Consider the following 25,008-nt stretch of genomic DNA (forward strand, 5'->3'; position numbering starts at 1 on the left):
TTGGAGGCGGGAGCGAGAGAGCTTTGTCAGGATGGCCGAGTGGTCTAAGGCGCCAGACTCAAGAGTAACTTCTTCACCAAAGTTGGGTGTTCTGGTCTCCGAATGGAGGCGTGGGTTCAAATCCCACTTCTGACAGTTAGCTTTTGACCTTGGAAACTCTTTCGTGGCTGTCGCTTGCCTTGAAACGTGACCTATCGTGCTAACCGAGTTTAGCAGCAGGTAAAAGAGGGCTCTCGACCTCTAGCATCCAGCCCGGCCGCGACCACGAAGGGACTCGAACCCTCAATCTTCTGATCCGAAGTCAGACGCCTTATCCATTAGGCCACGCGGTCTAGGGCAGCTTCCTTCCCGTCGAAATGAGGAGGCCGCGCAATACGAAATCTTTTGCTTGAACCAAAGTCAATGGCAAAACACGTTTTCTTGTTTATGACAAATGAATAAATATATAACCATTCTCCATCTTCTTACGATAACCAATAGGTTTGACCTTTTCTAACATGTTGAAGAAGGAATACCCAGAATAGCTTAGAGGGAGTCTGCTCCCAGAACCCAGCATATCAATTCCAGCCAGGAAGCTAGATAGATTAGGGTGCCCTGAATCTTAGGGGGTGTTTTTGGTCTCTTGTGAATCGGTGCCTCCACTGCCGACATATCGCCGGTTTTGTCAATATGCAAAGGAGCTCTTTGGAGCAACGAGAGCTTTGCGGCTTACCTCTTTGGAGGAACGGCAACGCTCTCGTTGCTCCAAAGAGCTCCTTTGCCTATTGACATAAACAGCCATATCTCCGCAACAGAGGCACCGCTTCACAAGGGGAACACACTGTTTGATTCAGGTGACCCTAACCTATCTATCTTCCGGGCTGGGTTGATATGCTGGGTTTGGGTCAGAGACTCCCTTTAACCGAGTGGGAAAGGCATTGGAGGCGGGAGCGAGAGAGCTTTGTCAGGATGGCCGAGTGGTCTAAGGCGCCAGACTCAAGAGTAACTTCTTCACCAAAGTTGGGTGTTCTGGTCTCCGAATGGAGGCGTGGGTTCAAATCCCACTTCTGACAGTTAGCTTTTGACCTTGGAAACTCTTACGTGGCTGTCGCTTGCCTTGAAACGTGACCTATCGTGCTAACCGAGTTTAGCAGCAGGTAAAAGAGGGCTCTCGACCTCTAGCATCCAGCCCGGCCGCGACCACGAAGGGACTCGAACCCTCAATCTTCTGATCCGAAGTCAGACGCCTTATCCATTAGGCCACGCGGTCTAGGGCAGCTTCCTTCCCGTCGAAATGAGGAGGCCACGCAATACGAAATCTTTTGCTTGAACCAAAGTCAATGGCAAAACACGTTTTCTTGTTTATGACAAATGAATAAATATATAACCATTCTCCATCTTCTTACAATAACCAATAGGTTTGACCTTTTCTAACATGTTGAAGAAGGAATACCCAGAATAGCTTAGAGGGAGTCTGCTCCCAGAACCCAGCATATCAATTCCAGCCAGGAAGCTAGATAGATTAGGGTGCCCTGAATCTTAGGGGGTGTTTTTGGTCTCTTGTGAATCGGTGCCTCCACTGCCGACATATCGCCGGTTTTGTCAATATGCAAAGGAGCTCTTTGGAGCAACGAGAGCTTTGCGGCTTACCTCTTTGGAGGAACGGCAACGCTCTCGTTGCTCCAAAGAGCTCCTTTGACTATTGACATAAACAGCCATATCTCCGCAACAGAGGCACCGCTTCACAAGGGGAACACACTGTTTGATTCAGGTGACCCTAACCTATCTATCTTCCGGGCTGGGTTGATATGCTGGGTTTGGGTCAGAGACTCCCTTTAACCGAGTGGGAAAGGCATTGGAGGCGGGAGCGAGAGAGCTTTGTCAGGATGGCCGAGTGGTCTAAGGCGCCAGACTCAAGAGTAACTTCTTCACCAAAGTTGGGTGTTCTGGTCTCCGAATGGAGGCGTGGGTTCAAATCCCACTTCTGACAGTTAGCTTTTGACCTTGGAAACTCTTACGTGGCTGTCGCTTGCCTTGAAACGTGACCTATCGTGCTAACCGAGTTTAGCAGCAGGTAAAAGAGGGCTCTCGACCTCTAGCATCCAGCCCGGCCGCGACCACGAAGGGACTCGAACCCTCAATCTTCTGATCCGAAGTCAGACGCCTTATCCATTAGGCCACGCGGTCTAGGGCAGCTTCCTTCCCGTCGAAATGAGGAGGCCGCTCAATACGAAATCTTTTGCTTGAACCAAAGTCAATGGCAAAACACGTTTTCTTGTTTATGACAAATGAATAAATATATAACCATTCTCCATCTTCTTACGATAACCAATAGGTTTGACCTTTTCTAACATGTTGAAGAAGGAATACCCAGAATAGCTTAGAGGGAGTCTGCTCCCAGAACCCAGCATATCAATTCCAGCCAGGAAGCTAGATAGATTAGGGTGCCCTGAATCTTAGGGGGTGTTTTTGGTCTCTTGTGAATCGGTGCCTCCACTGCCGACATATCGCCGGTTTTGTCAATATGCAAAGGAGCTCTTTGGAGCAACGAGAGCTTTGCGGCTTACCTCTTTGGAGGAACGGCAACGCTCTCGTTGCTCCAAAGAGCTCCTTTGCCTATTGACATAAACAGCCATATCTCCGCAACAGAGGCACCGCTTCACAAGGGGAACACACTATTTGATTCAGGTGACCCTAACCTATCTATCTTCCGGGCTGGGTTGATATGCTGGGTTTGGGTCAGAGACTCCCTTTAACCGAGTGGGAAAGGCATTGGAGGCGGGAGCGAGAGAGCTTTGTCAGGATGGCCGAGTGGTCTAAGGCGCCAGACTCAAGAGTAACTTCTTCACCAAAGTTGGGTGTTCTGGTCTCCGAATGGAGGCGTGGGTTCAAATCCCACTTCTGACAGTTAGCTTTTGACCTTGGAAACTCTTACGTGGCTGTCGCTTGCCTTGAAACGTGACCTATCGTGCTAACCGAGTTTAGCAGCAGGTAAAAGAGGGCTCTCGACCTCTAGCATCCAGCCCGGCCGCGACCACGAAGGGACTCGAACCCTCAATCTTCTGATCCGAAGTCAGACGCCTTATCCATTAGGCCACGCGGTCTAGGGCAGCTTCCTTCCCGTTGAAATGAGGAGGCCGCGCAATACGAAATCTTTTGCTTGAACCAAAGTCAATGGCAAAACACGTTTTCTTGTTTATGACAAATGAATAAATATATAACCATTCTCCATCTTCTTATGATAACCAATAGGTTTGACCTTTTCTAACATGTTGAAGAAGGAATACCCAGAATAGCTTAGAGGGAGTCTGCTCCCAGAACCCAGCATATCAATTCCAGCCAGGAAGCTAGATAGATTAGGGTGCCCTGAATCTTAGGGGGTGTTTTTGGTCTCTTGTGAATCGGTGCCTCCACTGCCGACATATCGCCGGTTTTGTCAATATGCAAAGGAGCTCTTTGGAGCAACGAGAGCTTTGCGGCTTACCTCTTTGGAGGAACGGCAACGCTCTCGTTGCTCCAAAGAGCTCCTTTGCCTATTGACATAAACAGCCATATCTCCGCAACAGAGGCACCGCTTCACAAGGGGAACACACTGTTTGATTCAGGTGACCCTAACCTATCTATCTTCCGGGCTGGGTTGATATGCTGGGTTTGGGTCAGAGACTCCCTTTAACCGAGTGGGAAAGGCATTGGAGGCGGGAGCGAGAGAGCTTTGTCAGGATGGCCGAGTGGTCTAAGGCGCCAGACTCAAGAGTAACTTCTTCACCAAAGTTGGGTGTTCTGGTCTCCGAATGGAGGCGTGGGTTCAAATCCCACTTCTGACAGTTAGCTTTTGACCTTGGAAACTCTTACGTGGCTGTCGCTTGCCTTGAAACGTGACCTATCGTGCTAACCGAGTTTAGCAGCAGGTAAAAGAGGGCTCTCGACCTCTAGCATCCAGCCCGGCCGCGACCACGAAGGGACTCGAACCCTCAATCTTCTGATCCGAAGTCAGACGCCTTATCCATTAGGCCACGCGGTCTAGGGCAGTTTCCTTCCCGTCGAAATGAGGAGGCCGCGCAATACGAAATCTTTTGCTTGAACCAAAGTCAATGGCAAAACACGTTTTCTTGTTTATGACAAATGAATAAATATATAACCATTCTCCATCTTCTTACGATAACCAATAGGTTTGACCTTTTCTAACATGTTGAAGAAGGAATACCCAGAATAGCTTAGAGGGAGTCTGCTCCCAGAACCCAGCATATCAATTCCAGCCAGGAAGCTAGATAGATTAGGGTGCCCTGAATCTTAGGGGGTGTTTTTGGTCTCTTGTGAATCGGTGCCTCCACTGCCGACATATCGCCGGTTTTGTCAATATGCAAAGGAGCTCTTTGGAGCAACGAGAGCTTTGCGGCTTACCTCTTTGGAGGAACGGCAACGCTCTCGTTGCTCCAAAGAGCTCCTTTGACTATTGACATAAACAGCCATATCTCCGCAACAGAGGCACCGCTTCACAAGGGGAACACACTGTTTGATTCAGGTGACCCTAACCTATCTATCTTCCGGGCTGGGTTGATATGCTGGGTTTGGGTCAGAGACTCCCTTTAACCGAGTGGGAAAGGCATTGGAGGCGGGAGCGAGAGAGCTTTGTCAGGATGGCCGAGTGGTCTAAGGCGCCAGACTCAAGAGTAACTTCTTCACCAAAGTTGGGTGTTCTGGTCTCCGAATGGAGGCGTGGGTTCAAATCCCACTTCTGACAGTTAGCTTTTGACCTTGGAAACTCTTACGTGGCTGTCGCTTGCCTTGAAACGTGACCTATTGTGCTAACCGAGTTTAGCAGCAGGTAAAAGAGGGCTCTCGACCTCTAGCATCCAGCCCGGCCGCGACCACGAAGGGACTCGAACCCTCAATCTTCTGATCCGAAGTCAGACGCCTTATCCATTAGGCCACGCGGTCTAGGGCAGCTTCCTTCGCGTCGAAATGAGGAGGCCGCGCAATACGAAATCTTTTGCTTGAACCAAAGTCAATGGCAAAACACGTTTTCTTGTTTATGACAAATGAATAAATATATAACCATTCTCCATCTTCTTACGATAACCAATAGGTTTGACCTTTTCTAACATGTTGAAGAAGGAATACCCAGAATAGCTTAGAGGGAGTCTGCTCCCAGAACCCAGCATATCAATTCCAGCCAGGAAGCTAGATAGATTAGGGTGCCCTGAATCTTAGGGGGTGTTTTTGGTCTCTTGTGAATCGGTGCCTCCACTGCCGACATATCGCCGGTTTTGTCAATATGCAAAGGAGCTTTTTGGAGCAACGAGAGCTTTGCGGCTTACCTCTTTGGAGGAACGGCAACGCTCTCGTTGCTCCAAAGAGCTCCTTTGCCTATTGACATAAACAGCCATATCTCCGCAACAGAGGCACCGCTTCACAAGGGGAACACACTGTTTGATTCAGGTGACCCTAACCTATCTATCTTCCGGGCTGGGTTGATATGCTGGGTTTGGGTCAGAGACTCCCTTTAACCGAGTGGGAAAGGCATTGGAGGCGGGAGCGAGAGAGCTTTGTCAGGATGGCCGAGTGGTCTAAGGCGCCAGACTCAAGAGTAACTTCTTCACCAAAGTTGGGTGTTCTGGTCTCCGAATGGAGGCGTGGGTTCAAATCCCACTTCTGACAGTTAGCTTTTGACCTTGGAAACTCTTACGTGGCTGTCGCTTGCCTTGAAACGTGACCTATCGTGCTAACCGAGTTTAGCAGCAGGTAAAAGAGGGCTCTCGACCTCTAGCATCCAGCCCGGCCGCGACCACGAAGGGACTCGAACCCTCAATCTTCTGATCCGAAGTCAGACGCCTTATCCATTAGGCCACGCGGTCTAGGGCAGCTTCCTTCCCGTCGAAATGAGGAGGCCGCGCAATACGAAATCTTTTGCTTGAACCAAAGTCAATGGCAAAACACGTTTTCTTGTTTATGACAAATGAATAAATATATAACCATTCTCCATCTTCTTACGATAACCAATAGGTTTGACCTTTTCTAACATGTTGAAGAAGGAATACCCAGAATAGCTTAGAGGGAGTCTGCTCCCAGAACCCAGCATATCAATTCCAGCCAGGAAGCTAGATAGATTAGGGTGCCCTGAATCTTAGGGGGTGTTTTTGGTCTCTTGTGAATCGGTGCCTCCACTGCCGACATATCGCCGGTTTTGTCAATATGCAAAGGAGCTCTTTGGAGCAACGAGAGCTTTGCGGCTTACCTCTTTGGAGGAACGGCAACGCTCTCGTTGCTCCAAAGAGCTCCTTTGCCTATTGACATAAACAGCCATATCTCCGCAACAGAGGCACCGCTTCACAAGGGGAACACACTGTTTGATTCAGGTGACCCTAACCTATCTATCTTCCGGGCTGGGTTGATATGCTGGGTTTGGGTCAGAGACTCCCTTTAACCGAGTGGGAAAGGCATTGGAGGCGGGAGCGAGAGAGCTTTGTCAGGATGGCCGAGTGGTCTAAGGCGCCAGACTCAAGAGTAACTTCTTCACCAAAGTTGGGTGTTCTGGTCTCCGAATGGAGGCGTGGGTTCAAATCCCACTTCTGACAGTTAGCTTTTGACCTTGGAAACTCTTACGTGGCTGTCGCTTGCCTTGAAACGTGACCTATCGTGCTAACCGAGTTTAGCAGCAGGTAAAAGAGGGCTCTCGACCTCTAGCATCCAGCCCGGCCGCGACCACGAAGGGACTCGAACCCTCAATCTTCTGATCCGAAGTCAGACGCCTTATCCATTAGGCCACGCGGTCTAGGGCAGCTTCCTTCCCGTCGAAATGAGGAGGCCGCGCAATACGAAATCTTTTGCTTGAACCAAAGTCAATGGCAAAACACGTTTTCTTGTTTATGACAAATGAATAAATATATAACCATTCTCCATCTTCTTACGATAACCAATAGGTTTGACCTTTTCTAACATGTTGAAGAAGGAATACCCAGAATAGCTTAGAGGGAGTCTGCTCCCAGAACCCAGCATATCAATTCCAGCCAGGAAGCTAGATAGATTAGGGTGCCCTGAATCTTAGGGGGTGTTTTTGGTCTCTTGTGAATCGGTGCCTCCACTGCCGACATATCGCCGGTTTTGTCAATATGCAAAGGAGCTCTTTGGAGCAACGAGAGCTTTGCGGCTTACCTCTTTGGAGGAACGGCAACGCTCTCGTTGCTCCAAAGAGCTCCTTTGCCTATTGACATAAACAGCCATATCTCCGCAACAGAGGCACCGCTTCACAAGGGGAACACACTGTTTGATTCAGGTGACCCTAACCTATCTATCTTCCGGGCTGGGTTGATATGCTGGGTTTGGGTCAGAGACTCCCTTTAACCGAGTGGGAAAGGCATTGGAGGCGGGAGCGAGAGAGCTTTGTCAGGATGGCCGAGTGGTCTAAGGCGCCAGACTCAAGAGTAACTTCTTCACCAAAGTTGGGTGTTCTGGTCTCCGAATGGAGGCGTGGGTTCAAATCCCACTTCTGACAGTTAGCTTTTGACCTTGGAAACTCTTACGTGGCTGTCGCTTGCCTTGAAACGTGACCTATCGTGCTAACCGAGTTTAGCAGCAGGTAAAAGAGGGCTCTCGACCTCTAGCATCCAGCCCGGCCGCGACCACGAAGGGACTCGAACCCTCAATCTTCTGATCCGAAGTCAGACGCCTTATCCATTAGGCCACGCAGTCTAGGGCAGCTTCCTTCCCATCGAAATGAGGAGGCCGCGCAATACGAAATCTTTTGCTTGAACCAAAGTCAATGGCAAAACACGTTTTCTTGTTTATGACAAATGAATAAATATATAACCATTCTCCATCTTCTTACGATAACCAATAGGTTTGACCTTTTCTAACATGTTGAAGAAGGAATACCCAGAATAGCTTAGAGGGAGTCTGCTCCCAGAACCCAGCATATCAATTCCAGCCAGGAAGCTAGATAGATTAGGGTGCCCTGAATCTTAGGGGGTGTTTTTGGTCTCTTGTGAATCGGTGCCTCCACTGCCGACATATCGCCGGTTTTGTCAATATGCAAAGGAGCTCTTTGGAGCAACGAGAGCTTTGCGGCTTACCTCTTTGGAGGAACGGCAACGCTCTCGTTGCTCCAAAGAGCTCCTTTGCCTATTGACATAAACAGCCATATCTCCGCAACAGAGGCACCGCTTCACAAGGGGAACACACTGTTTGATTCAGGTGACCCTAACCTATCTATCTTCCGGGCTGGGTTGATATGCTGGGTTTGGGTCAGAGACTCCCTTTAACCGAGTGGGAAAGGCATTGGAGGCGGGGGCGAGAGAGCTTTGTCAGGATGGCCGAGTGGTCTAAGGCGCCAGACTCAAGAGTAACTTCTTCACCAAAGTTGGGTGTTCTGGTCTCCGAATGGAGGCGTGGGTTCAAATCCCACTTCTGACAGTTAGCTTTTGACCTTGGAAACTCTTACGTGGCTGTCGCTTGCCTTGAAACGTGACCTATCGTGCTAACCGAGTTTAGCAGCAGGTAAAAGAGGGCTCTCGACCTCTAGCATCCAGCCCGGCCGCGACCACGAAGGGACTCGAACCCTCAATCTTCTGATCCGAAGTCAGACGCCTTATCCATTAGGCCACGCGGTCTAGGGCAGCTTCCTTCCCGTCGAAATGAGGAGGCCGCGCAATACGAAATCTTTTGCTTGAACCAAAGTCAATGGCAAAACACGTTTTCTTGTTTATGACAAATGAATAAATATATAACCATTCTCCATCTTCTTACGATAACCAATAGGTTTGACCTTTTCTAACATGTTGAAGAAGGAATACCCAGAATAGCTTAGAGGGAGTCTGCTCCCAGAACCCAGCATATCAATTCCAGCCAGGAAGCTAGATAGATTAGGGTGCCCTGAATCTTAGGGGGTGTTTTTGGTCTCTTGTGAATCGGTGCCTCCACTGCCGACATATCGCCGGTTTTGTCAATATGCAAAGGAGCTCTTTGGAGCAACGAGAGCTTTGCGGCTTACCTCTTTGGAGGAACGGCAACGCTCTCGTTGCTCCAAAGAGCTCCTTTGCCTATTGACATAAACAGCCATATCTCCGCAACAGAGGCACCGCTTCACAAGGGGAACACACTGTTTGATTCAGGTGACCCTAACCTATCTATCTTCCGGGCTGGGTTGATATGCTGGGTTTGGGTCAGAGACTCCCTTTAACCGAGTGGGAAAGGCATTGGAGGCGGGAGCGAGAGAGCTTTGTCAGGATGGCCGAGTGGTCTAAGGCGCCAGACTCAAGAGTAACTTCTTCACCAAAGTTGGGTGTTCTGGTCTCCGAATGGAGGCGTGGGTTCAAATCCCACTTCTGCCAGTTAGCTTTTGACCTTGGAAACTCTTACGTGGCTGTCGCTTGCCTTGAAACGTGACCTATCGTGCTAACCGAGTTTAGCAGCAGGTAAAAGAGGGCTCTCGACCTCTAGCATCCAGCCCGGCCGCGACCACGAAGGGACTCGAACCCTCAATCTTCTGATCCGAAGTCAGACGCCTTATCCATTAGGCCACGCGGTCTAGGGCAGCTTCCTTCCCGTCGAAATGAGGAGGCCACGCAATACGAAATCTTTTGCTTGAACCAAAGTCAATGGCAAAACACGTTTTCTTGTTTATGACAAATGAATAAATATATAACCATTCTCCATCTTCTTACGATAACCAATAGGTTTGACCTTTTCTAACATGTTGAAGAAGGAATACCCAGAATAGCTTAGAGGGAGTCTGCTCCCAGAACCCAGCATATCAATTCCAGCCAGGAAGCTAGATAGATTAGGGTGCCCTGAATCTTAGGGGGTGTTTTTGGTCTCTTGTGAATCGGTGCCTCCACTGCCGACATATCGCCGGTTTTGTCAATATGCAAAGGAGCTCTTTGGAGCAACGAGAGCTTTGCGGCTTACCTCTTTGGAGGAACGGCAACGCTCTCGTTGCTCCAAAGAGCTCCTTTGACTATTGACATAAACAGCCATATCTCCGCAACAGAGGCACCGCTTCACAAGGGGAACACACTGTTTGATTCAGGTGACCCTAACCTATCTATCTTCCGGGCTGGGTTGATATGCTGGGTTTGGGTCAGAGACTCCCTTTAACCGAGTGGGAAAGGCATTGGAGGCGGGAGCGAGAGAGCTTTGTCAGGATGGCCGAGTGGTCTAAGGCGCCAGACTCAAGAGTAACTTCTTCACCAAAGTTGGGTGTTCTGGTCTCCGAATGGAGGCGTGGGTTCAAATCCCACTTCTGACAGTTAGCTTTTGACCTTGGAAACTCTTACGTGGCTGTCGCTTGCCTTGAAACGTGACCTATCGTGCTAACCGAGTTTAGCAGCAGGTAAAAGAGGGCTCTCGACCTCTAGCATCCAGCCCGGCCGCGACCACGAAGGGACTCGAACCCTCAATCTTCTGATCCGAAGTCAGACGCCTTATCCATTAGGCCACGCGGTCTAGGGCAGCTTCCTTCCCGTCGAAATGAGGAGGCCGCGCAATACGAAATCTTTTGCTTGAACCAAAGTCAATGGCAAAACACGTTTTCTTGTTTATGACAAATGAATAAATATATAACCATTCTCCATCTTCTTACGATAACCAATAGGTTTGACCTTTTCTAACATGTTGAAGAAGGAATACCCAGAATAGCTTAGAGGGAGTCTGCTCCCAGAACCCAGCATATCAATTCCAGCCAGGAAGCTAGATAGATTAGGGTGCCCTGAATCTTAGGGGGTGTTTTTGGTCTCTTGTGAATCGGTGCCTCCACTGCCGACATATCGCCGGTTTTGTCAATATGCAAAGGAGCTCTTTGGAGCAACGAGAGCTTTGCGGCTTACCTCTTTGGAGGAACGGCAACGCTCTCGTTGCTCCAAAGAGCTCCTTTGCCTATTGACATAAACAGCCATATCTCCGCAACAGAGGCACCGCTTCACAAGGGGAACACACTGTTTGATTCAGGTGACCCTAACCTATCTATCTTCCGGGCTGGGTTGATATGCTGGGTTTGGGTCAGAGACTCCCTTTAACCGAGTGGGAAAGGCATTGGAGGCGGGAGCAAGAGAGCTTTGTCAGGATGGCCGAGTGGTCTAAGGCGCCAGACTCAAGAGTAACTTCTTCACCAAAGTTGGGTGTTCTGGTCTCCGAATGGAGGCGTGGGTTCAAATCCCACTTCTGACAGTTAGCTTTTGACCTTGGAAACTCTTACGTGGCTGTCGCTTGCCTTGAAACGTGACCTATCGTGCTAACCGAGTTTAGCAGCAGGTAAAAGAGGGCTCTCGACCTCTAGCATCCAGCCCGGCCACGACCACGAAGGGACTCGAACCCTCAATCTTCTGATCCGAAGTCAGACGCCTTATCCATTAGGCCACGCGGTCTAGGGCAGTTTCCTTCCCGTCGAAATGAGGAGGCCGCGCAATACGAAATCTTTTGCTTGAACCAAAGTCAATGGCAAAACACGTTTTCTTGTTTATGACAAATGAATAAATATATAACCATTCTCCATCTTCTTACGATAACCAATAGGTTTGACCTTTTCTAACATGTTGAAGAAGGAATACCCAGAATAGCTTAGAGGGAGTCTGCTCCCAGAACCCAGCATATCAATTCCAGCCAGGAAGCTAGATAGATTAGGGTGCCCTGAATCTTAGGGGGTGTTTTTGGTCTCTTGTGAATCGGTGCCTCCACTGCCGACATATCGCCGGTTTTGTCAATATGCAAAGGAGCTTTTTGGAGCAACGAGAGCTTTGCGGCTTACCTCTTTGGAGGAACGGCAACGCTCTCGTTGCTCCAAAGAGCTCCTTTGCCTATTGACATAAACAGCCATATCTCCGCAACAGAGGCACCGCTTCACAAGGGGAACACACTGTTTGATTCAGGTGACCCTAACCTATCTATCTTCCGGGCTGGGTTGATATGCTGGGTTTGGGTCAGAGACTCCCTTTAACCGAGTGGGAAAGGCATTGGAGGCGGGAGCGAGAGAGCTTTGTCAGGATGGCCGAGTGGTCTAAGGCGCCAGACTCAAGAGTAACTTCTTCACCAAAGTTGGGTGTTCTGGTCTCCGAATGGAGGCGTGGGTTCAAATCCCACTTCTGACAGTTAGCTTTTGACCTTGGAAACTCTTACGTGGCTGTCGCTTGCCTTGAAACGTGACCTATCGTGCTAACCGAGTTTAGCAGCAGGTAAAAGAGGGCTCTCGACCTCTAGCATCCAGCCCGGCCACGACCACGAAGGGACTCGAACCCTCAATCCTATCTATCTTCCGGGCTGGGTTGATATGCTGGGTTTGGGTCAGAGACTCCCTTTAACCGAGTGGGAAAGGCATTGGAGGCGGGAGCGAGAGAGCTTTGTCAGGATGGCCGAGTGGTCTAAGGCGCCAGACTCAAGAGTAACTTCTTCACCAAAGTTGGGTGTTCTGGTCTCCGAATGGAGGCGTGGGTTCAAATCCCACTTCTGACAGTTAGCTTTTGACCTTGGAAACTCTTACGTGGCTGTCGCTTGCCTTGAAACGTGACCTATCGTGCTAACCGAGTTTAGCAGCAGGTAAAAGAAGGCTCTCGACCTCTAGCATCCAGCCCGGCCGCGACCACGAAGGGACTCGAACCCTCAATCTTCTGATCCGAAGTCAGACGCCTTATCCATTAGGCCACGCGGTCTAGGGCAGCTTCCTTCCCGTCGAAATGAGGAGGCCACGCAATACGAAATCTTTTGCTTGAACCAAAGTCAATGGCAAAACACGTTTTCTTGTTTATGACAAATGAATAAATATATAACCATTCTCCATCTTCTTACGATAACCAATAGGTTTGACCTTTTCTAACATGTTGAAGAAGGAATACCCAGAATAGCTTAGAGGGAGTCTGCTCCCAGAACCCAGCATATCAATTCCAGCCAGGAAGCTAGATAGATTAGGGTGCCCTGAATCTTAGGGGGTGTTTTTGGTCTCTTGTGAATCGGTGCCTCCACTGCCGACATATCGCCGGTTTTGTCAATATGCAAAGGAGCTCTTTGGAGCAACGAGAGCTTTGCGGCTTACCTCTTTGGAGGAACGGCAACGCTCTCGTTGCTCCAAAGAGCTCCTTTGACTATTGACATAAACAGCCATATCTCCGCAACAGAGGCACCGCTTCACAAGGGGAACACACTGTTTGATTCAGGTGACCCTAACCTATCTATCTTCCGGGCTGGGTTGATATGCTGGGTTTGGGTCAGAGACTCCCTTTAACCGAGTGGGAAAGGCATTGGAGGCGGGAGCGAGAGAGCTTTGTCAGGATGGCCGAGTGGTCTAAGGCGCCAGACTCAAGAGTAACTTCTTCACCAAAGTTGGGTGTTCTGGTCTCCGAATGGAGGCGTGGGTTCAAATCCCACTTCTGACAGTTAGCTTTTGACCTTGGAAACTCTTACGTGGCTGTCGCTTGCCTTGAAACGTGACCTATCGTGCTAACCGAGTTTAGCAGCAGGTAAAAGAGGGCTCTCGACCTCTAGCATCCAGCCCGGCCGCGACCACGAAGGGACTCGAACCCTCAATCTTCTGATCCGAAGTCAGACGCCTTATCCATTAGGCCACGCGGTCTAGGGCAGCTTCCTTCCCGTCGAAATGAGGAGGCCGCGCAATACGAAATCTTTTGCTTGAACCAAAGTCAATGGCAAAACACGTTTTCTTGTTTATGACAAATGAATAAATATATAACCATTCTCCATCTTCTTACGATAACCAATAGGTTTGACCTTTTCTAACATGTTGAAGAAGGAATACCCAGAATAGCTTAGAGGGAGTCTGCTCCCAGAACCCAGCATATCAATTCCAGCCAGGAAGCTAGATAGATTAGGGTGCCCTGAATCTTAGGGGGTGTTTTTGGTCTCTTGTGAATCGGTGCCTCCACTGCCGACATATCGCCGGTTTTGTCAATATGCAAAGGAGCTCTTTGGAGCAACGAGAGCTTTGCGGCTTACCTCTTTGGAGGAACGGCAACGCTCTCGTTGCTCCAAAGAGCTCCTTTGCCTATTGACATAAACAGCCATATCTCCGCAACAGAGGCACCGCTTCACAAGGGGAACACACTGTTTGATTCAGGTGACCCTAACCTATCTATCTTCCGGGCTGGGTTGATATGCTGGGTTTGGGTCAGAGACTCCCTTTAACCGAGTGGGAAAGGCATTGGAGGCGGGAGCGAGAGAGCTTTGTCAGGATGGCCGAGTGGTCTAAGGCGCCAGACTCAAGAGTAACTTCTTCACCAAAGTTGGGTGTTCTGGTCTCCGAATGGAGGCGTGGGTTCAAATCCCACTTCTGACAGTTAGCTTTTGACCTTGGAAACTCTTACGTGGCTGTCGCTTGCCTTGAAACGTGACCTATCGTGCTAACCGAGTTTAGCAGCAGGTAAAAGAGGGCTCTCGACCTCTAGCATCCAGCCCGGCCGCGACCACGAAGGGACTCGAACCCTCAATCTTCTGATCCGAAGTCAGACGCCTTATCCATTAGGCCACGCGGTCTAGGGCAGCTTCCTTCCCGTCGAAATGAGGAGGCCACGCAATACGAAATCTTTTGCTTGAACCAAAGTCAATGGCAAAACACGTTTTCTTGTTTATGACAAATGAATAAATATATAACCATTCTCCATCTTCTTACAATAACCAATAGGTTTGACCTTTTCTAACATGTTGAAGAAGGAATACCCAGAATAGCTTAGAGGGAGTCTGCTCCCAGAACCCAGCATATCAATTCCAGCCAGGAAGCTAGATAGATTAGGGTGCCCTGAATCTTAGGGGGTGTTTTTGGTCTCTTGTGAATCGGTGCCTCCACTGCCGACATATCGCCGGTTTTGTCAATATGCAAAGGAGCTCTTTGGAGCAACGAGAGCTTTGCGGCTTACCTCTTTGGAGGAACGGCAACGCTCTCGTTGCTCCAAAGAGCTCCTTTGACTATTGACATAAACAGCCATATCTCCGCAACAGAGGCACCGCTTCACAAGGGGAACACACTGTTTGATTCAGGTGACCCTAACCTATCTATCTTCCGGGCTGGGTTGATATGCTGGGTTTGGGTCAGAGACTCCCTTTAACCGAGTGGGAAAGGCATTGGAGGCGGGAGCGAGAGAGCTTTGTCAGGATGGCCGAGTGGTCTAAGGCGCCAGACTCAAGAGTAACTTCTTCACCAAAGTTGGGTGTTCTGGTCTCCGAATGGAGGCGTGGGTTCAAATCCCACTTCTGACAGTTAGCTTTTGACCTTGGAAACTCTTACGTGGCTGTCGCTTGCCTTGAAACGTGACCTATCGTGCTAACCGAGTTTAGCAGCAGGTAAAAGAGGGCTCTCGACCTCTAGCATCCAGCCCGGCCGCGACCACGAAGGGACTCGAACCCTCAATCTTCTGATCCGAAGTCAGACGCCTTATCCATTAGGCCACGCGGTCTAGGGCAGCTTCCTTCCCGTCGAAATGAGGAGGCCGCGCAATACGAAATCTTTTGCTTGAACCAAAGTCAATGGCAAAACACGTTTTCTTGTTTATGACAAATGAATAAATATATAACCATTCTCCATCTTCTTACGATAACCAATAGGTTTGACCTTTTCTAACATGTTGAAGAAGGAATACCCAGAATAGCTTAGAGGGAGTCTGCTCCCAGAACCCAGCATATCAATTCCAGCCAGGAAGCTAGATAGATTAGGGTGCCCTGAATCTTAGGGGGTGTTTTTGGTCTCTTGTGAATCGGTGCCTCCACTGCCGACATATCGCCGGTTTTGTCAATATGCAAAGGAGCTCTTTGGAGCAACGAGAGCTTTGCGGCTTACCTCTTTGGAGGAACGGCAACGCTCTCGTTGCTCCAAAGAGCTCCTTTGCCTATTGACATAAACAGCCATATCTCCGCAACAGAGGCACCGCTTCACAAGGGGAACACACTGTTTGATTCAGGTGACCCTAACCTATCTATCTTCCGGGCTGGGTTGATATGCTGGGTTTGGGTCAGAGACTCCCTTTAACCGAGTGGGAAAGGCATTGGAGGCGGGAGCGAGAGAGCTTTGTCAGGATGGCCGAGTGGTCTAAGGCGCCAGACTCAAGAGTAACTTCTTCACCAAAGTTGGGTGTTCTGGTCTCCGAATGGAGGCGTGGGTTCAAATCCCACTTCTGACAGTTAGCTTTTGACCTTGGAAACTCTTACGTGGCTGTCGCTTGCCTTGAAACGTGACCTATCGTGCTAACCGAGTTTAGCAGCAGGTAAAAGAGGGCTCTCGACCTCTAGCATCCAGCCCGGCCGCGACCACGAAGGGACTCGAACCCTCAATCTTCTGATCCGAAGTCAGATGCCTTATCCATTAGGCCACGCGGTCTAGGGCAGCTTCCTTCCCGTCGAAATGAGGAGGCCGCGCAATACGAAATCTTTTGCTTGAACCAAAGTCAATGGCAAAACACGTTTTCTTGTTTATGACAAATGAATAAATATATAACCATTCTCCATCTTCTTACGATAACCAATAGGTTTGACCTTTTCTAACATGTTGAAGAAGGAATACCCAGAATAGCTTAGAGGGAGTCTGCTCCCAGAACCCAGCATATCAATTCCAGCCAGGAAGCTAGATAGATTAGGGTGCCCTGAATCTTAGGGGGTGTTTTTGGTCTCTTGTGAATCGGTGCCTCCACTGCCGACATATCGCCGGTTTTGTCAATATGCAAAGGAGCTCTTTGGAGCAACGAGAGCTTTGCGGCTTACCTCTTTGGAGGAACGGCAACGCTCTCGTTGCTCCAAAGAGCTCCTTTGCCTATTGACATAAACAGCCATATCTCCGCAACAGAGGCACCGCTTCACAAGGGGAACACACTGTTTGATTCAGGTGACCCTAACCTATCTATCTTCCGGGCTGGGTTGATATGCTGGGTTTGGGTCAGAGACTCCCTTTAACCGAGTGGGAAAGGCATTGGAGGCGGGGGCGAGAGAGCTTTGTCAGGATGGCCGAGTGGTCTAAGGCGCCAGACTCAAGAGTAACTTCTTCACCAAAGTTGGGTGTTCTGGTCTCCGAATGGAGGCGTGGGTTCAAATCCCACTTCTGACAGTTAGCTTTTGACCTTGGAAACTCTTACGTGGCTGTCGCTTGCCTTGAAACGTGACCTATCGTGCTAACCGAGTTTAGCAGCAGGTAAAAGAGGGCTCTCGACCTCTAGCATCCAGCCCGGCCGCGACCACGAAGGGACTCGAACCCTCAATCTTCTGATCCGACGTCAGACGCCTTATCCATTAGGCCACGCGGTCTAGGGCAGCTTCCCTCCCGTCGAAATGAGGAGGCCGCGCAATACGAAATCTTTTGCTTGAACCAAAGTCAATGGCAAAACACGTTTTCTTGTTTATGACAAATGAATAAATATATAACCATTCTCCATCTTCTTACGATAACCAATAGGTTTGACCTTTTCTAACATGTTGAAGAAGGAATACCCAGAATAGCTTAGAGGGAGTCTGCTCCCAGAACCCAGCATATCAATTCCAGCCAGGAAGCTAGATAGATTAGGGTGCCCTGAATCTTAGGGGGTGTTTTTGGTCTCTTGTGAATCGGTGCCTCCACTGCCGACATATCGCCGGTTTTGTCAATATGCAAAGGAGCTCTTTGGAGCAACGAGAGCTTTGCGGCTTACCTCTTTGGAGGAACGGCAACGCTCTCGTTGCTCCAAAGAGCTCCTTTGCCTATTGACATAAACAGCCATATCTCCGCAACAGAGGCACCGATTCACAAGGGGAACACACTGTTTGATTCAGGTGACCCTAACCTATCTATCTTCCGGGCTGGGTTGATATGCTGGGTTTGGGTCAGAGACTCCCTTTAACCGAGTGGGAAAGGCATTGGAGGCGGGAGTGAGAGAGCTTTGTCAGGATGGCCGAGTGGTCTAAGGCGCCAGACTCAAGAGTAACTTCTTCACCAAAGTTGGGTGTTCTGGTCTCCGAATGGAGGCGTGGGTTCAAATCCCACTTCTGACAGTTAGCTTTTGACCTTGGAAACTCTTACGTGGCTGTCGCTTGCCTTGAAACGTGACCTATCGTGCTAACCGAGTTTAGCAGCAGGTAAAAGAGGGCTCTCGACCTCTAGCATCCAGCCCGGCCGCGACCACGAAGGGACTCGAACCCTCAATCTTCTGATCCGAAGTCAGACGCCTTATCCATTAGGCCACGCGGTCTAGGGCAGCTTCCTTCCCGTCGAAATGAGGAGGCCGCGCAATACGAAATCTTTTGCTTGAACCAAAGTCAATGGCAAAACACGTTTTCTTGTTTATGACAAATGAATAAATATATAACCATTCTCCATCTTCTTACGATAACCAATAGGTTTGACCTTTTCTAACATGTTGAAGAAGGAATACCCAGAATAGCTTAGAGGGAGTCTGCTCCCAGAACCCAGCATATCAATTCCAGCCAGGAAGCTAGATAGATTAGGGTGCCCTGAATCTTAGGGGGTGTTTTTGGTCTCTTGTGAATCGGTGCCTCCACTGCCGACATATCGCCGGTTTTGTCAATATGCAAAGGAGCTCTTTGGAGCAACGAGAGCTTTGCGGCTTACCTCTTTGGAGGAACGGCAACGCTCTCGTTGCTCCAAAGAGCTCCTTTGACTATTGACATAAACAGCCATATCTCCGCAACAGAGGCACCGCTTCACAAGGGGAACACACTGTTTGATTCAGGTGACCCTAACCTATCTATCTTCCGGGCTGGGTTGATATGCTGGGTTTGGGTCAGAGACTCCCTTTAACCGAGTGGGAAAGGCATTGGAGGCGGGAGCGAGAGAGCTTTGTCAGGATGGCCGAGTGGTCTAAGGCGCCAGACTCAAGAGTAACTTCTTCACCAAAGTTGGGTGTTCTGGTCTCCGAATGGAGGCGTGGGTTCAAATCCCACTTCTGACAGTTAGCTTTTGACCTTGGAAACTCTTACGTGGCTGTCGCTTGCCTTGAAACGTGACCTATCGTGCTAACCGAGTTTAGCAGCAGGTAAAAGAGGGCTCTCGACCTCTAGCATCCAGCCCGGCCGCGACCACGAAGGGACTCGAACCCTCAATCTTCTGATCCGAAGTCAGACGCCTTATCCATTAGGCCACGCGGTCTAGGGCAGCTTCCTTCCCGTCGAAATGAGGAGGCCGCGCAATACGAAATCTTTTGCTTGAACCAAAGTCAATGGCAAAACACGTTTTCTTGTTTATGACAAATGAATAAATATATAACCATTCTCCATCTTCTTACGATAACCAATAGGTTTGACCTTTTCTAACATGTTGAAGAAGGAATACCCAGAATAGCTTAGAGGGAGTCTGCTCCCAGAACCCAGCATATCAATTCCAGCCAGGAAGCTAGATAGATTAGGGTGCCCTGAATCTTAGGGGGTGTTTTTGGTCTCTTGTGAATCGGTGCCTCCACTGCCGACATATCGCCGGTTTTGTCAATATGCAAAGGAGCTCTTTGGAGCAACGAGAGCTTTGCGGCTTACCTCTTTGGAGGAACGGCAACGCTCTCGTTGCTCCAAAGAGCTCCTTTGCCTATTGACATAAACAGCCATATCTCCGCAACAGAGGCACCGCTTCACAAGGGGAACACACTGTTTGATTCAGGTGACCCTAACCTATCTATCTTCCGGGCTGGGTTGATATGCTGGGTTTGGGTCAGAGACTCCCTTTAACCGAGTGGGAAAGGCATTGGAGGCGGGAGCGAGAGAGCTTTGTCAGGATGGCCGAGTGGTCTAAGGCGCCAGACTCAAGAGTAACTTCTTCACCAAAGTTGGGTGTTCTGGTCTCCGAATGGAGGCGTGGGTTCAAATCCCACTTCTGACAGTTAGCTTTTGACCTTGGAAACTCTTACGTGGCTGTCGCTTGCCTTGAAACGTGACCTATCGTGCTAACCGAGTTTAGCAGCAGGTAAAAGAGGGCTCTCGACCTCTAGCATCCAGCCCGGCCGCGACCACGAAGGGACTCGAACCCTCAATCTTCTGATCCGAAGTCAGACGCCTTATCCATTAGGCCACGCGGTCTAGGGCAGCTTCCTTCCCGTCGAAATGAGGAGGCCACGCAATACGAAATCTTTTGCTTGAACCAAAGTCAATGGCAAAACACGTTTTCTTGTTTATGACAAATGAATAAATATATAACCATTCTCCATCTTCTTACAATAACCAATAGGTTTGACCTTTTCTAACATGTTGAAGAAGGAATACCCAGAATAGCTTAGAGGGAGTCTGCTCCCAGAACCCAGCATATCAATTCCAGCCAGGAAGCTAGATAGATTAGGGTGCCCTGAATCTTAGGGGGTGTTTTTGGTCTCTTGTGAATCGGTGCCTCCACTGCCGACATATCGCCGGTTTTGTCAATATGCAAAGGAGCTCTTTGGAGCAACGAGAGCTTTGCGGCTTACCTCTTTGGAGGAACGGCAACGCTCTCGTTGCTCCAAAGAGCTCCTTTGACTATTGACATAAACAGCCATATCTCCGCAACAGAGGCACCGCTTCACAAGGGGAACACACTGTTTGATTCAGGTGACCCTAACCTATCTATCTTCCGGGCTGGGTTGATATGCTGGGTTTGGGTCAGAGACTCCCTTTAACCGAGTGGGAAAGGCATTGGATGCGGGAGCGAGAGAGCTTTGTCAGGATGGCCGAGTGGTCTAAGGCGCCAGACTCAAGAGTAACTTCTTCACCAAAGTTGGGTGTTCTGGTCTCCGAATGGAGGCGTGGGTTCAAATCCCACTTCTGACAGTTAGCTTTTGACCTTGGAAACTCTTACGTGGCTGTCGCTTGCCTTGAAACGTGACCTATCGTGCTAACCGAGTTTAGCAGCAGGTAAAAGAGGGCTCTCGACCTCTAGCATCCAGCCCGGCCGCGACCACGAAGGGACTCGAACCCTCAATCTTCTGATCCGAAGTCAGACGCCTTATCCATTAGGCCACGCGGTCTAGGGCAGTTTCCTTCCCGTCGAAATGAGGAGGCCGCGCAATACGAAATCTTTTGCTTGAACCAAAGTCAATGGCAAAACACGTTTTCTTGTTTATGACAAATGAATAAATATATAACCATTCTCCATCTTCTTATGATAACCAATAGGTTTGACCTTTTCTAACATGTTGAAGAAGGAATACCCAGAATAGCTTAGAGGGAGTCTGCTCCCAGAACCCAGCATATCAATTCCAGCCAGGAAGCTAGATAGATTAGGGTGCCCTGAATCTTAGGGGGTGTTTTTGGTCTCTTGTGAATCGGTGCCTCCACTGCCGACATATCGCCGGTTTTGTCAATATGCAAAGGAGCTCTTTGGAGCAACGAGAGCTTTGCGGCTTACCTCTTTGGAGGAACGGCAACGCTCTCGTTGCTCCAAAGAGCTCCTTTGCCTATTGACATAAACAGCCATATCTCCGCAACAGAGGCACCGCTTCACAAGGGGAACACACTGTTTGATTCAGGTGACCCTAACCTATCTATCTTCCGGGCTGGGTTGATATGCTGGGTTTGGGTCAGAGACTCCCTTTAACCGAGTGGGAAAGGCATTGGAGGCGGGAGCGAGAGAGCTTTGTCAGGATGGCCGAGTGGTCTAAGGCGCCAGACTCAAGAGTAACTTCTTCACCAAAGTTGGGTGTTCTGGTCTCCGAATGGAGGCGTGGGTTCAAATCCCACTTCTGACAGTTAGCTTTTGACCTTGGAAACTCTTACGTGGCTGTCGCTTGCCTTGAAACGTGACCTATCGTGCTAACCGAGTTTAGCAGCAGGTAAAAGAGGGCTCTCGACCTCTAGCATCCAGCCCGGCCGCGACCACGAAGGGACTCGAACCCTCAATCTTCTGATCCGAAGTCAGATGCCTTATCCATTAGGCCACGCGGTCTAGGGCAGCTTCCTTCCCGTCGAAATGAGGAGGCCACGCAATACGAAATCTTTTGCTTGAACCAAAGTCAATGGCAAAACACGTTTTCTTGTTTATGACAAATGAATAAATATATAACCATTCTCCATCTTCTTACAATAACCAATAGGTTTGACCTTTTCTAACATGTTGAAGAAGGAATACCCAGAATAGCTTAGAGGGAGTCTGCTCCCAGAACCCAGCATATCAATTCCAGCCAGGAAGCTAGATAGATTAGGGTGCCCTGAATCTTAGGGGGTGTTTTTGGTCTCTTGTGAATCGGTGCCTCCACTGCCGACATATCGCCGGTTTTGTCAATATGCAAAGGAGCTCTTTGGAGCAACGAGAGCTTTGCGGCTTACCTCTTTGGAGGAACGGCAACGCTCTCGTTGCTCCAAAGAGCTCCTTTGACTATTGACATAAACAGCCATATCTCCGCAACAGAGGCACCGCTTCACAAGGGGAACACACTGTTTGATTCAGGTGACCCTAACCTATCTATCTTCCGGGCTGGGTTGATATGCTGGGTTTGGGTCAGAGACTCCCTTTAACCGAGTGGGAAAGGCATTGGATGAGGGAGCGAGAGAGCTTTGTCAGGATGGCCGAGTGGTCTAAGGCGCCAGACTCAAGAGTAACTTCTTCACCAAAGTTGGGTGTTCTGGTCTCCGAATGGAGGCGTGGGTTCAAATCCCACTTCTGACAGTTAGCTTTTGACCTTGGAAACTCTTACGTGGCTGTCGCTTGCCTTGAAACGTGACCTATCGTGCTAACCGAGTTTAGCAGCAGGTAAAAGAGGGCTCTCGACCTCTAGCATCCAGCCCGGCCGCGACCACGAAGGGACTCGAACCCTCAATCTTCTGATCCGAAGTCAGACGCCTTATCCATTAGGCCACGCGGTCTAGGGCAGTTTCCTTCCCGTCGAAATGAGGAGGCCGCGCAATACGAAATCTTTTGCTTGAACCAAAGTCAATGGCAAAACACGTTTTCTTGTTTATGACAAATGAATAAATATATAACCATTCTCCATCTTCTTACGATAACCAATAGGTTTGACCTTTTCTAACATGTTGAAGAAGGAATACCCAGAATAGCTTAGAGGGAGTCTGCTCCCAGAACCCAGCATATCAATTCCAGCCAGGAAGCTAGATAGATTAGGGTGCCCTGAATCTTAGGGGGTGTTTTTGGTCTCTTGTGAATCAGTGCCTCCACTGCCGACATATCGCCGGTTTTGTCAATATGCAAAGGAGCTCTTTGGAGCAACGAGAGCTTTGCGGCTTACCTCTTTGGAGGAACGGCAACGCTCTCGTTGCTCCAAAGAGCTCCTTTGCCTATTGACATAAACAGCCATATCTCCGCAACAGAGGCACCGCTTCACAAGGGGAACACACTGTTTGATTCAGGTGACCCTAACCTATCTATCTTCCGGGCTGGGTTGATATGCTGGGTTTGGGTCAGAGACTCCCTTTAACCGAGTGGGAAAGGCATTGGAGGCGGGAGCGAGAGAGCTTTGTCAGGATGGCCGAGTGGTCTAAGGCGCCAGACTCAAGAGTAACTTCTTCACCAAAGTTGGGTGTTCTGGTCTCCGAATGGAGGCGTGGGTTCAAATCCCACCTCTGACAGTTAGCTTTTGACCTTGGAAACTCTTACGTGGCTGTCGCTTGCCTTGAAACGTGACCTATCGTGCTAACCGAGTTTAGCAGCAGGTAAAAGAGGGCTCTCGACCTCTAGCATCCAGCCCGGCCGCGACCACGAAGGGACTCGAACCCTCAGTCTTCTGATCCGAAGTCAGACGCCTTATCCATTAGGCCACGCGGTCTAGGGCAGCTTCCTTCCCGTCGAAATGAGGAGGCCGCGCAATACGAAATCTTTTGCTTGAACCAAAGTCAATGGCAAAACACGTTTTCTTGTTTATGACAAATGAATAAATATATAACCATTCTTCATCTTCTTACGATAACCAATAGGTTTGACCTTTTCTAACATGTTGAAGAAGGAATACCCAGAATAGCTTAGAGGGAGTCTGCTCCCAGAACCCAGCATATCAATTCCAGCCAGGAAGCTAGATAGATTAGGGTGCCCTGAATCTTAGGGGGTGTTTTTGGTCTCTTGTGAATCGGTGCCTCCACTGCCGACATATCGCCGGTTTTGTCAATATGCAAAGGAGCTCTTTGGAGCAACGAGAGCTTTGCGGCTTACCTCTTTGGAGGAACGGCAACGCTCTCGTTGCTCCAAAGAGCTCCTTTGCCTATTGACATAAACAGCCATATCTCCGCAACAGAGGCACCGCTTCACAAGGGGAACACACTGTTTGATTCAGGTGACCCTAACCTATCTATCTTCCGGGCTGGGTTGATATGCTGGGTTTGGGTCAGAGACTCCCTTTAACCGAGTGGGAAAGGCATTGGAGGCAGGAGCGAGAGAGCTTTGTCAGGATGGCCGAGTGGTCTAAGGCGCCAGACTCAAGAGTAACTTCTTCACCAAAGTTGGGTGTTCTGGTCTCCGAATGGAGGCGTGGGTTCAAATCCCACTTCTGACAGTTAGCTTTTGACCTTGGAAACTCTTACGTGGCTGTCGCTTTCCTTGAAACGTGACCTATCGTGCTAACCGAGTTTAGCAGCAGGTAAAAGAGGGCTCTCGACCTCTAGCATCCAGCCCGGCCGCGACCACGAAGGGACTCGAACCCTCAATCTTCTGATCCGAAGTCAGACGCCTTATCCATTAGGCCACGCGGTCTAGGGCAGCTTCCTTCCCGTCGAAATGAGGAGGCCGCGCAATACGAAATCTTTTGCTTGAACCAAAGTCAATGGCAAAACACGTTTTCTTGTTTATGACAAATGAATAAATATATAACCATTCTCCATCTTCTTACGATAACCAATAGGTTTGACCTTTTCTAACATGTTGAAGAAGGAATACCCAGAATAGCTTAGAGGGAGTCTGCTCCCAGAACCCAGCATATCAATTCCAGCCAGGAAGCTAGATAGATTAGGGTGCCCTGAATCTTAGGGGGTGTTTTTGGTCTCTTGTGAATCGGTGCCTCCACTGCCGACATATCGCCGGTTTTGTCAATATGCAAAGGAGCTCTTTGGAGCAACGAGAGCTTTGCGGCTTACCTCTTTGGAGGAACGGCAACGCTCTCGTTGCTCCAAAGAGCTCCTTTGCCTATTGACATAAACAGCCATATCTCCGCAACAGAGGCACCGCTT

General features: G+C 49.4%; 55 non-coding genes across 55 annotated transcripts; 28 read left to right on the forward strand and 27 right to left on the reverse strand.

Moving 5' to 3' along the window:
• Positions 1–25: 25 nt before the first annotated feature.
• Positions 26–135, forward strand: TRNAL-CAA (transfer RNA leucine (anticodon CAA)). The gene is made up of 2 exons: positions 26–63; positions 90–135. It is a non-coding gene; the product is annotated as a tRNA-Leu (tRNA).
• Positions 136–259: 124 nt separating this feature from the next.
• TRNAR-UCG (transfer RNA arginine (anticodon UCG)) lies at positions 260–332 on the reverse strand. Its single transcript has one exon. It is a non-coding gene; the product is annotated as a tRNA-Arg (tRNA).
• A 610-nt stretch (positions 333–942) lies between these two features.
• TRNAL-CAA (transfer RNA leucine (anticodon CAA)) lies at positions 943–1,052 on the forward strand. Its single transcript has 2 exons — positions 943–980; positions 1,007–1,052. It is a non-coding gene; the product is annotated as a tRNA-Leu (tRNA).
• Positions 1,053–1,176: 124 nt separating this feature from the next.
• Positions 1,177–1,249, reverse strand: TRNAR-UCG (transfer RNA arginine (anticodon UCG)). Its single transcript has one exon. It is a non-coding gene; the product is annotated as a tRNA-Arg (tRNA).
• A 610-nt stretch (positions 1,250–1,859) lies between these two features.
• On the forward strand, positions 1,860–1,969 carry TRNAL-CAA (transfer RNA leucine (anticodon CAA)). Its single transcript has 2 exons — positions 1,860–1,897; positions 1,924–1,969. It is a non-coding gene; the product is annotated as a tRNA-Leu (tRNA).
• A 124-nt stretch (positions 1,970–2,093) lies between these two features.
• Positions 2,094–2,166, reverse strand: TRNAR-UCG (transfer RNA arginine (anticodon UCG)). Its single transcript has one exon. It is a non-coding gene; the product is annotated as a tRNA-Arg (tRNA).
• Positions 2,167–2,776: 610 nt separating this feature from the next.
• TRNAL-CAA (transfer RNA leucine (anticodon CAA)) lies at positions 2,777–2,886 on the forward strand. Its single transcript has 2 exons — positions 2,777–2,814; positions 2,841–2,886. It is a non-coding gene; the product is annotated as a tRNA-Leu (tRNA).
• Positions 2,887–3,010: 124 nt separating this feature from the next.
• Positions 3,011–3,083, reverse strand: TRNAR-UCG (transfer RNA arginine (anticodon UCG)). Its single transcript has one exon. It is a non-coding gene; the product is annotated as a tRNA-Arg (tRNA).
• Positions 3,084–3,693: 610 nt separating this feature from the next.
• On the forward strand, positions 3,694–3,803 carry TRNAL-CAA (transfer RNA leucine (anticodon CAA)). Its single transcript has 2 exons — positions 3,694–3,731; positions 3,758–3,803. It is a non-coding gene; the product is annotated as a tRNA-Leu (tRNA).
• Positions 3,804–3,927: 124 nt separating this feature from the next.
• Positions 3,928–4,000, reverse strand: TRNAR-UCG (transfer RNA arginine (anticodon UCG)). The gene has a single exon. It is a non-coding gene; the product is annotated as a tRNA-Arg (tRNA).
• Positions 4,001–4,610: 610 nt separating this feature from the next.
• Positions 4,611–4,720, forward strand: TRNAL-CAA (transfer RNA leucine (anticodon CAA)). Its single transcript has 2 exons — positions 4,611–4,648; positions 4,675–4,720. It is a non-coding gene; the product is annotated as a tRNA-Leu (tRNA).
• A 124-nt stretch (positions 4,721–4,844) lies between these two features.
• On the reverse strand, positions 4,845–4,917 carry TRNAR-UCG (transfer RNA arginine (anticodon UCG)). Its single transcript has one exon. It is a non-coding gene; the product is annotated as a tRNA-Arg (tRNA).
• A 610-nt stretch (positions 4,918–5,527) lies between these two features.
• Positions 5,528–5,637, forward strand: TRNAL-CAA (transfer RNA leucine (anticodon CAA)). The gene is made up of 2 exons: positions 5,528–5,565; positions 5,592–5,637. It is a non-coding gene; the product is annotated as a tRNA-Leu (tRNA).
• A 124-nt stretch (positions 5,638–5,761) lies between these two features.
• Positions 5,762–5,834, reverse strand: TRNAR-UCG (transfer RNA arginine (anticodon UCG)). Its single transcript has one exon. It is a non-coding gene; the product is annotated as a tRNA-Arg (tRNA).
• A 610-nt stretch (positions 5,835–6,444) lies between these two features.
• Positions 6,445–6,554, forward strand: TRNAL-CAA (transfer RNA leucine (anticodon CAA)). Its single transcript has 2 exons — positions 6,445–6,482; positions 6,509–6,554. It is a non-coding gene; the product is annotated as a tRNA-Leu (tRNA).
• Positions 6,555–6,678: 124 nt separating this feature from the next.
• On the reverse strand, positions 6,679–6,751 carry TRNAR-UCG (transfer RNA arginine (anticodon UCG)). Its single transcript has one exon. It is a non-coding gene; the product is annotated as a tRNA-Arg (tRNA).
• A 610-nt stretch (positions 6,752–7,361) lies between these two features.
• Positions 7,362–7,471, forward strand: TRNAL-CAA (transfer RNA leucine (anticodon CAA)). The gene is made up of 2 exons: positions 7,362–7,399; positions 7,426–7,471. It is a non-coding gene; the product is annotated as a tRNA-Leu (tRNA).
• A 124-nt stretch (positions 7,472–7,595) lies between these two features.
• TRNAR-UCG (transfer RNA arginine (anticodon UCG)) lies at positions 7,596–7,668 on the reverse strand. Its single transcript has one exon. It is a non-coding gene; the product is annotated as a tRNA-Arg (tRNA).
• Positions 7,669–8,278: 610 nt separating this feature from the next.
• On the forward strand, positions 8,279–8,388 carry TRNAL-CAA (transfer RNA leucine (anticodon CAA)). The gene is made up of 2 exons: positions 8,279–8,316; positions 8,343–8,388. It is a non-coding gene; the product is annotated as a tRNA-Leu (tRNA).
• Positions 8,389–8,512: 124 nt separating this feature from the next.
• On the reverse strand, positions 8,513–8,585 carry TRNAR-UCG (transfer RNA arginine (anticodon UCG)). The gene has a single exon. It is a non-coding gene; the product is annotated as a tRNA-Arg (tRNA).
• Positions 8,586–9,195: 610 nt separating this feature from the next.
• TRNAL-CAA (transfer RNA leucine (anticodon CAA)) lies at positions 9,196–9,305 on the forward strand. The gene is made up of 2 exons: positions 9,196–9,233; positions 9,260–9,305. It is a non-coding gene; the product is annotated as a tRNA-Leu (tRNA).
• Positions 9,306–9,429: 124 nt separating this feature from the next.
• On the reverse strand, positions 9,430–9,502 carry TRNAR-UCG (transfer RNA arginine (anticodon UCG)). Its single transcript has one exon. It is a non-coding gene; the product is annotated as a tRNA-Arg (tRNA).
• Positions 9,503–10,112: 610 nt separating this feature from the next.
• Positions 10,113–10,222, forward strand: TRNAL-CAA (transfer RNA leucine (anticodon CAA)). Its single transcript has 2 exons — positions 10,113–10,150; positions 10,177–10,222. It is a non-coding gene; the product is annotated as a tRNA-Leu (tRNA).
• A 124-nt stretch (positions 10,223–10,346) lies between these two features.
• TRNAR-UCG (transfer RNA arginine (anticodon UCG)) lies at positions 10,347–10,419 on the reverse strand. The gene has a single exon. It is a non-coding gene; the product is annotated as a tRNA-Arg (tRNA).
• Positions 10,420–11,029: 610 nt separating this feature from the next.
• On the forward strand, positions 11,030–11,139 carry TRNAL-CAA (transfer RNA leucine (anticodon CAA)). Its single transcript has 2 exons — positions 11,030–11,067; positions 11,094–11,139. It is a non-coding gene; the product is annotated as a tRNA-Leu (tRNA).
• A 124-nt stretch (positions 11,140–11,263) lies between these two features.
• Positions 11,264–11,336, reverse strand: TRNAR-UCG (transfer RNA arginine (anticodon UCG)). Its single transcript has one exon. It is a non-coding gene; the product is annotated as a tRNA-Arg (tRNA).
• A 610-nt stretch (positions 11,337–11,946) lies between these two features.
• On the forward strand, positions 11,947–12,056 carry TRNAL-CAA (transfer RNA leucine (anticodon CAA)). The gene is made up of 2 exons: positions 11,947–11,984; positions 12,011–12,056. It is a non-coding gene; the product is annotated as a tRNA-Leu (tRNA).
• A 251-nt stretch (positions 12,057–12,307) lies between these two features.
• On the forward strand, positions 12,308–12,417 carry TRNAL-CAA (transfer RNA leucine (anticodon CAA)). Its single transcript has 2 exons — positions 12,308–12,345; positions 12,372–12,417. It is a non-coding gene; the product is annotated as a tRNA-Leu (tRNA).
• A 124-nt stretch (positions 12,418–12,541) lies between these two features.
• On the reverse strand, positions 12,542–12,614 carry TRNAR-UCG (transfer RNA arginine (anticodon UCG)). The gene has a single exon. It is a non-coding gene; the product is annotated as a tRNA-Arg (tRNA).
• Positions 12,615–13,224: 610 nt separating this feature from the next.
• On the forward strand, positions 13,225–13,334 carry TRNAL-CAA (transfer RNA leucine (anticodon CAA)). The gene is made up of 2 exons: positions 13,225–13,262; positions 13,289–13,334. It is a non-coding gene; the product is annotated as a tRNA-Leu (tRNA).
• A 124-nt stretch (positions 13,335–13,458) lies between these two features.
• On the reverse strand, positions 13,459–13,531 carry TRNAR-UCG (transfer RNA arginine (anticodon UCG)). The gene has a single exon. It is a non-coding gene; the product is annotated as a tRNA-Arg (tRNA).
• A 610-nt stretch (positions 13,532–14,141) lies between these two features.
• TRNAL-CAA (transfer RNA leucine (anticodon CAA)) lies at positions 14,142–14,251 on the forward strand. Its single transcript has 2 exons — positions 14,142–14,179; positions 14,206–14,251. It is a non-coding gene; the product is annotated as a tRNA-Leu (tRNA).
• A 124-nt stretch (positions 14,252–14,375) lies between these two features.
• On the reverse strand, positions 14,376–14,448 carry TRNAR-UCG (transfer RNA arginine (anticodon UCG)). The gene has a single exon. It is a non-coding gene; the product is annotated as a tRNA-Arg (tRNA).
• Positions 14,449–15,058: 610 nt separating this feature from the next.
• On the forward strand, positions 15,059–15,168 carry TRNAL-CAA (transfer RNA leucine (anticodon CAA)). Its single transcript has 2 exons — positions 15,059–15,096; positions 15,123–15,168. It is a non-coding gene; the product is annotated as a tRNA-Leu (tRNA).
• Positions 15,169–15,292: 124 nt separating this feature from the next.
• Positions 15,293–15,365, reverse strand: TRNAR-UCG (transfer RNA arginine (anticodon UCG)). The gene has a single exon. It is a non-coding gene; the product is annotated as a tRNA-Arg (tRNA).
• Positions 15,366–15,975: 610 nt separating this feature from the next.
• On the forward strand, positions 15,976–16,085 carry TRNAL-CAA (transfer RNA leucine (anticodon CAA)). The gene is made up of 2 exons: positions 15,976–16,013; positions 16,040–16,085. It is a non-coding gene; the product is annotated as a tRNA-Leu (tRNA).
• A 124-nt stretch (positions 16,086–16,209) lies between these two features.
• Positions 16,210–16,282, reverse strand: TRNAR-UCG (transfer RNA arginine (anticodon UCG)). Its single transcript has one exon. It is a non-coding gene; the product is annotated as a tRNA-Arg (tRNA).
• Positions 16,283–16,892: 610 nt separating this feature from the next.
• TRNAL-CAA (transfer RNA leucine (anticodon CAA)) lies at positions 16,893–17,002 on the forward strand. The gene is made up of 2 exons: positions 16,893–16,930; positions 16,957–17,002. It is a non-coding gene; the product is annotated as a tRNA-Leu (tRNA).
• Positions 17,003–17,126: 124 nt separating this feature from the next.
• On the reverse strand, positions 17,127–17,199 carry TRNAR-UCG (transfer RNA arginine (anticodon UCG)). Its single transcript has one exon. It is a non-coding gene; the product is annotated as a tRNA-Arg (tRNA).
• A 610-nt stretch (positions 17,200–17,809) lies between these two features.
• On the forward strand, positions 17,810–17,919 carry TRNAL-CAA (transfer RNA leucine (anticodon CAA)). The gene is made up of 2 exons: positions 17,810–17,847; positions 17,874–17,919. It is a non-coding gene; the product is annotated as a tRNA-Leu (tRNA).
• Positions 17,920–18,043: 124 nt separating this feature from the next.
• TRNAR-UCG (transfer RNA arginine (anticodon UCG)) lies at positions 18,044–18,116 on the reverse strand. The gene has a single exon. It is a non-coding gene; the product is annotated as a tRNA-Arg (tRNA).
• Positions 18,117–18,726: 610 nt separating this feature from the next.
• TRNAL-CAA (transfer RNA leucine (anticodon CAA)) lies at positions 18,727–18,836 on the forward strand. The gene is made up of 2 exons: positions 18,727–18,764; positions 18,791–18,836. It is a non-coding gene; the product is annotated as a tRNA-Leu (tRNA).
• A 124-nt stretch (positions 18,837–18,960) lies between these two features.
• Positions 18,961–19,033, reverse strand: TRNAR-UCG (transfer RNA arginine (anticodon UCG)). The gene has a single exon. It is a non-coding gene; the product is annotated as a tRNA-Arg (tRNA).
• A 610-nt stretch (positions 19,034–19,643) lies between these two features.
• TRNAL-CAA (transfer RNA leucine (anticodon CAA)) lies at positions 19,644–19,753 on the forward strand. Its single transcript has 2 exons — positions 19,644–19,681; positions 19,708–19,753. It is a non-coding gene; the product is annotated as a tRNA-Leu (tRNA).
• A 124-nt stretch (positions 19,754–19,877) lies between these two features.
• Positions 19,878–19,950, reverse strand: TRNAR-UCG (transfer RNA arginine (anticodon UCG)). The gene has a single exon. It is a non-coding gene; the product is annotated as a tRNA-Arg (tRNA).
• Positions 19,951–20,560: 610 nt separating this feature from the next.
• On the forward strand, positions 20,561–20,670 carry TRNAL-CAA (transfer RNA leucine (anticodon CAA)). The gene is made up of 2 exons: positions 20,561–20,598; positions 20,625–20,670. It is a non-coding gene; the product is annotated as a tRNA-Leu (tRNA).
• Positions 20,671–20,794: 124 nt separating this feature from the next.
• TRNAR-UCG (transfer RNA arginine (anticodon UCG)) lies at positions 20,795–20,867 on the reverse strand. The gene has a single exon. It is a non-coding gene; the product is annotated as a tRNA-Arg (tRNA).
• A 610-nt stretch (positions 20,868–21,477) lies between these two features.
• On the forward strand, positions 21,478–21,587 carry TRNAL-CAA (transfer RNA leucine (anticodon CAA)). Its single transcript has 2 exons — positions 21,478–21,515; positions 21,542–21,587. It is a non-coding gene; the product is annotated as a tRNA-Leu (tRNA).
• A 124-nt stretch (positions 21,588–21,711) lies between these two features.
• On the reverse strand, positions 21,712–21,784 carry TRNAR-UCG (transfer RNA arginine (anticodon UCG)). The gene has a single exon. It is a non-coding gene; the product is annotated as a tRNA-Arg (tRNA).
• A 610-nt stretch (positions 21,785–22,394) lies between these two features.
• Positions 22,395–22,504, forward strand: TRNAL-CAA (transfer RNA leucine (anticodon CAA)). The gene is made up of 2 exons: positions 22,395–22,432; positions 22,459–22,504. It is a non-coding gene; the product is annotated as a tRNA-Leu (tRNA).
• Positions 22,505–22,628: 124 nt separating this feature from the next.
• TRNAR-UCG (transfer RNA arginine (anticodon UCG)) lies at positions 22,629–22,701 on the reverse strand. Its single transcript has one exon. It is a non-coding gene; the product is annotated as a tRNA-Arg (tRNA).
• A 610-nt stretch (positions 22,702–23,311) lies between these two features.
• On the forward strand, positions 23,312–23,421 carry TRNAL-CAA (transfer RNA leucine (anticodon CAA)). The gene is made up of 2 exons: positions 23,312–23,349; positions 23,376–23,421. It is a non-coding gene; the product is annotated as a tRNA-Leu (tRNA).
• Positions 23,422–23,545: 124 nt separating this feature from the next.
• TRNAR-UCG (transfer RNA arginine (anticodon UCG)) lies at positions 23,546–23,618 on the reverse strand. Its single transcript has one exon. It is a non-coding gene; the product is annotated as a tRNA-Arg (tRNA).
• A 610-nt stretch (positions 23,619–24,228) lies between these two features.
• TRNAL-CAA (transfer RNA leucine (anticodon CAA)) lies at positions 24,229–24,338 on the forward strand. The gene is made up of 2 exons: positions 24,229–24,266; positions 24,293–24,338. It is a non-coding gene; the product is annotated as a tRNA-Leu (tRNA).
• Positions 24,339–24,462: 124 nt separating this feature from the next.
• TRNAR-UCG (transfer RNA arginine (anticodon UCG)) lies at positions 24,463–24,535 on the reverse strand. The gene has a single exon. It is a non-coding gene; the product is annotated as a tRNA-Arg (tRNA).
• Positions 24,536–25,008: the final 473 nt, after the last annotated feature.

Source organism: Leptodactylus fuscus, chromosome 11, assembly GCF_031893055.1.
Source record: "Leptodactylus fuscus isolate aLepFus1 chromosome 11, aLepFus1.hap2, whole genome shotgun sequence".
Classification (NCBI taxonomy): Eukaryota; Metazoa; Chordata; class Amphibia; order Anura; family Leptodactylidae; genus Leptodactylus; species Leptodactylus fuscus.